This window comes from Pinus tabuliformis, chromosome J (assembly GCF_031772625.1).
Source record: "Pinus tabuliformis cultivar Carrire ecotype Pingquan chromosome J, CPIR1, whole genome shotgun sequence".
NCBI classification, from domain to species: domain Eukaryota; kingdom Viridiplantae; phylum Streptophyta; class Pinopsida; order Pinales; family Pinaceae; genus Pinus; species Pinus tabuliformis.
Window position 1 is genome coordinate 225,044,010 of NC_142295.1, and position 6,000 is coordinate 225,050,009.

The following is a 6,000-nucleotide window of genomic DNA, read 5'->3' on the forward strand; positions in this document are numbered from 1 at the left end:
GAGGAAAAAAATATATTAGTTTGTTGATATAATATATTAGATAGGTAATACCTCAGGTCGCAAAGGGGACACAGGTATGGATCTAGAGTATCTGGGCCTTACTAATGTGGCTTTTTAATTTTCGGATCATACATTCATGATTTAATTGCAACACTTACAAGAAGCATATAGAAACAAATTATCTGTAATACTTTTACCAAGATAGCAATCACTTTGAGAATCTAATGATGGGCATGTGAAGTTTCTCGATTCGTAGAGCAACTTCACTTTAGCACACTAGACTGTTCAACTCAAACTTTTCTGAAAAAAACAGTGAAATAGATGCCAAATTGCCAAGAAATTTGTTCAATACTATGGAACAGATCATTATCAGGAATACCTTCCACCCTAAAATAAAAATATCAATATCATCATATGGTCAACATTTAATGTTCAAAGCAATTATTATTGTTTTATTAGAGGATGAGTATCTGTTTGAAAAAATACACTTTCTGAACATGTTAAATGATTATTTGTATTTTCTTCTTACAGATATTTAGATTAGTGATTTCTTAGCTAAAAATTGTAAACTTGTGCTACAGGTGACAATCCTCAGCTTGTCAAAACAAGATTGAGGCACTGGGCTCAGGTTGTTGCTTGCTTAGTCCGGCAATGTTGTTAAGATTTACTCGCATGAATTTATTGATCTACTGTGCGTTTACCTTTCACAAGTGAGCAATGTTCTTGGTTTTGCCATGATGCCTCTGGTGCAGTTATTCGGTCCAATTTATTGTTTGAAGCCGTAATTTTTTGTAGTCATTTTGCTTTCTATTGGTACATGAATAACCCCAGGGTCGTGATTTTCTTGCCAAATTTTTCATACAGGGTATATAATTTGACACATTTTCTCCTTGTTATCCACATTGGAGAGCAGTTCAACATGTTAATGACAATGAAATTGCATCTTTGAGCTTGGGTGTGTGTGTACATGCATGTCCATGTACGAGAAATTTTTGCAACACAAAATATAACTAGTATGTCAATCTCCACCTACAACTATTTACCCTAAGAAACATTATCTCCATTATTTTATTCTAGAGGACTCAATACTAGTTAGATTCACATCTTCCACATTCCAATTTTAACAGATAATGTTCAAAATTGTAGTTGGCAAGGTCCCGGCTGATATATATTCTGCAAATCAGACAATGAAACAGTTGATCGTCTTTTGTCCGATGCCCCATTTCAAAGTGTGGAAAGAAGTTCTTCAGGGTGCAAATCAATTGAATGTAAATAAGTTGGATAAAGCCACCTTGCTGAATGATTTTCAGAGTTGGTATAATGTCAGGTCTCTGCTCAGTTACTTTGTGCTCTGGGGCCTATGGCTGTCTAGAAACAAGATGATATTTGAAGGAAAGGAATTCCAATCTGGGCAGGTGGCACATATGATCAGAGTCTCCTACAATGGAAGTTGGAAATTGTATCTTGAAGAAGATGCTAGGATCGCAAAAGGCACTGCTATTAGTGTGGAAATAGTTTGGGAATTTTTTTTTTAACGGTGCAAGCAAAGGATCCCTAGATAATTGACGTGCATGTGCTCTCCTTTATTTAATTCAAGTCATATGTTCTGTTTTAAATATGGTGCTGAATCTGCTAATACTGACTCCACTAACAGAGCAGAATATTTTTCCCTCTCGATTCTATTAATGGCATCTGTCCAGATGGTTTAACTTATAAAGCTCTTGTACAGGCTTTTTGGAGAGAAGGTAAGATACATAAAGCTCTATGCACAGTTGGAGAAATGGAAGGCGAGGGATAGTTGAAGCAGCAAGCCTGTACTACGAAATTGCACGTTGCCTTTGTAGCGTGGGGAGATGCAAAGAAGCACTGTTGCAGGTCTGAGTGCATATGTTCTTCATCTCAACTCTTTATATATATATATATATATATATAGAGAGAGAGAGAGAGAGAGAGAGAGAGAGAGAGAGAGAGAGGATTAAGATCTGCAAATGAAGCCTTCAGATATTGCAGATTGCAGATGATTGGGTGGACTCTTCTACTTATGCAAGGAGGCTATTTCAGAGACCAGCAGCAATGTTTGATGAATGCATGGATTTAAGCCAGAAGGTAGTTGATGAAATGGAATTAGTTCTAAAAATCGCATTTTTCTGAACAAGTGCATCACCTTTTGAAAGGCCAACAATGCAAGAGGTGGTGTCAATGCTAATTGAAGCGAGAGAAAATTTAGTGATTATAGTGTCATCACCAACATCAGTCACAACTTTACATATGACCTAAGGTATGAAGTTCAATTTAAAGTCTGGATAACTTGTTTTGGACTGGAAAAACATACTCACAAATGCACATTTTAGATTGTATTCATGCCTTAGAGATTCTTGTGATCTCTTTGCCTCTTTTGGAGAGGATTCAACATTCAAGGCAGTGTAATGACCTGTTGTAGAAGCAGAAATGTTTCTTTATCGAGTATATTGTTGTATGATGCGCAGTTTATTCAATGATGCATTATACATGACAGAGACCATTAATTGATTACTCATTTGAGTCAAGAGAGGTTGAAAATATTAAGTTGCACCTATGCTATGATGTGCAGATTAAATATTTAGATAATGCATGCCTCTACTAAACCTAATTTCTCAAGGGGAGATTGGAAAATGAAGAACAACATCAGTGATGGACACACATATCATATGATATTATGAACAGACATTGGCTCCTTAATCTAAATTTTAAGTGGAAACCTGAAACCTGAATTTTAAGTTTGTTTTTCCAGAATCTCAGTATCAAGGTACTGAGTTGGATTCTTTAATGAAAGAGAAGCTGAATAATGTTGAAAAGTGATTCTCATTCATATCAACCCAAGCAGCAGCCAGAAGGAGCCTTGCTCTCAAGGGAAAAATTTCATGAAACACGCTATCACCGCCAGACTAGTCTACTCGTTTGTCATAAAGGTATATCACCGCAGGTTTCGAAGGACAAATGTTATACCACTATAAACGTTTAATTCCATACATGCTTCAGACCCACCCTGTGCTTCCTATGCATGCATCAGTCTACTGGCTTTCAACCATGGAAGCTATATTTCAAAATTCACGTTGAAATAAGGTAGGAATGCAGTTAAACAACAGCTCTCTGTCCTGTGATCCTAAGGTATTTACAGATTGTCCCTGCGGCCTTAGTCTAAACATTGCGAGAGTTACGCGACAGCTTGTTTCTACACTGTAACTGGCATTGATATTGGACGGTCATCTATAGGATTTTTTTTTGAGTTGTCTGTGTTTTTCTGGGTTTTGTTTTAAGGGTTTTTCGTGCGGTTTGAGCTATTGGGTGGAGATATCGAGCTTAGACAAGGGTTCTGAGAAGGTTTATTGTTTAGTTTGGTCGTATCATATAGGAGGGTTTAGCTCGAAGATCTCATGGACCCATTTGGGCACGCCCGCAAGAAGGCGAGGTCCGAGACCTTTTGAACGAAAATGGTGGTCTGTTCAATCCCCATGAGAGTAACATATTCGGGGATGGCAACAGATTCAAGGCCGGTGGTATGAAATTCGCTTTACAGCCAGAAAAGGAGTCGAACTGTGCAAATTCTATGCTTTCATCTTATTCTTCAGATCGGCCTATGAACAAGAAAGTTTGCACATTTACCTATTGTCTAATTACACTCTAATCATTTCAAGCGAGAGTTGATTCTTGTGATCTAGATTCAAATCTAATATATTCTTGTGGCTGATTAGATGAAGGAGAGCCACTATTAGGCCTCAGATTTTGAACCTGGCTCTGATACCATGTGTAAGAGCCCTATCCTAAGGTCTGCTAATGGATCTAATTTTACTGAATTAAATAAGACAAGAGGTGATAACTTACTTACTTACAGGGCTTTTAAACAAATAAAATTTTGTCATTTACATTATAATCAACATAAATTATGGTGTGCATTCCATTGATATCAACTTAACAAGAGTAGTCCATGGAAAAATACCTGTTCCGGCTGTTGATGACGATACCTTTGTCTGATAGCTCCAGCTGAACGCTCCTTCTCGACGACCCAACCGGATTTACCTCCCAGCCAACTAGGAAATAAATTCCTAGCCCAGGAAACCTCCACAGGTTCCCTAGCCCTCCGTGCCCAAGTCCAACCAGATATAGTGTGCCCTCAAGAAGAATGTGCAAAACTAGAAAATGATACTTTCCTCCTCTCAAACCCAAGAAACCTCCACAGGTTTCCAAGGTCTCCCAAAAATCATAACAAGGCCAAACAATCACAACCAACCCCTACAATCCTAAGCAAAACTCCAACTCCCCCTCTTCTTCCTTCCCCCTTCCCTTTTATACCCTCTTTCCTCAACCACCTCTCATTAATGTCTTTAACTCTCACCCATCCTTGGTTGACTTCTCTTCCAAGCTAGAGTACATTTGGAATTGTGATATGAATTTAAAATTGAGAATTTAATGGGGAAGTAAATTTGGGAATGTGAAGTGGTTGACTTCTCTTCCAAGCTAGAGTACATTTGGAATTGTGATATGAATTTAAAATTGAGAATTTAATGGGGAAGTACATTTGGGAATGTGAAGTGTAATTACATGGGGAGGACCATGTCTCCTCCTTAGTAAATGTGAGGGTACATTGGGGAATGTGAAATGAATAAATATATATTGATGATAAGATGGAGAGGACTTTGTCTTCTCCTTATTAAATGTGAGGGTACATTGGGGTGTGTGAATGAATAAATATATTTTGAATTAATGGAAGGAGACCATATCCTACACAATATTCAATTTGAGAAGGTAAGTGGGGAATTTGAATAATGGAAATCATAAATTTATTTTAGACCAATTTCCTCAATATTTTCAGATAATGTAAATATTAACACAATTTGTAGGATAAGATTTAAGTGGGGCATTACAATGGGTGAATGTAGGATGTACAAAGACGTGACGGTCGCAGGCACTCGCAGTAGAATGCACAGAGACGTGACGGTCGCGGTCACGGGCTTTAGTGTCTGTTGCAGAGAAAACGGTATAAACCAGTATGTGTGTGCCCATAATTTCTGCAGCGAGGGCGGTTCCTTTGTTGTAGCCCGGGGACACTGAATTGGCCCCTCCTCCCCCGGTGGAGTAGTAACTCTTCTGCAATCCTTTCACAATCCCCGCCCCGCAGACTGCACCCGCACACTGTGCCACCATATACAGTATCGCTCGGTTGAGAGTCACTTTCCGAGCAACAAACAACCCAAAAGTTACTGCAGGGTTTATGTGTCCACCTGCATTATCAAAATGAATAATGAGCGAGGAGATTATATGACAACAACGTGCAGGGAGTATATGTTAAGCAAGAAGAAATGCCAACCTGAGATTCTCGCGGTGCAATACACGAGAACGAAGATCATTCCTCCGAAGGACCAAGCAATGCCCAAGATGCCCACCCCACCACACGGATTCCTCTCCTTGCTGTCTGCGTTCCCGATGACAGTGGCAACGGTCACATACAGAAACAAAACCATCGCTACGAACTCGGCAATGATGTCCCTGTAGAATGACCAGTCCTTGAATACGCAAAGTTCCCAGATGCTCCTTCCTTCTCCATACTTCAAAACGGTCTGAACCCTATTCTAGTATCCTTCTCACACAGTACTCAACCAGTTCATGAAAAAACCATCCGAATGATCCGTATTTATAGCACAAATTATCCCAACGAGCATCTGACGTTCACTAAGAATTGGCATCCCTACAAAAGATCGAATCACAGCGAAAACGCACATCTAAGCTGTTTGTAAAGTAAGAGGATTGACGGGAAGTTCCAAAAAGGATTATAGATTTTGGTGGCCGTACAATTGCTGCGGCATAACATGCATAAAATATATTAATTATTATTTTTCACACTTTTTCCTACAAAATTTTTTATAAATTTTATTCTATTGATAAAGTAGAAATTATAAGAACCTGAAAACCTTGGTCACTGTTAACATAAATTGAATCCATAACCAAAAAAACTGTACCACCGTA

At 38.6% G+C, this 6,000-nt stretch overlaps 1 pseudogene; it reads right to left on the reverse strand.

Annotated features, from left to right (window-relative positions):
* LOC149226532 (aquaporin PIP2-7 pseudogene) overlaps positions 1 to 5,498 on the reverse strand; it is a 29,051-nt pseudogene extending 23,553 nt beyond the window's left edge.
* Positions 5,499 to 6,000: the final 502 nt, after the last annotated feature.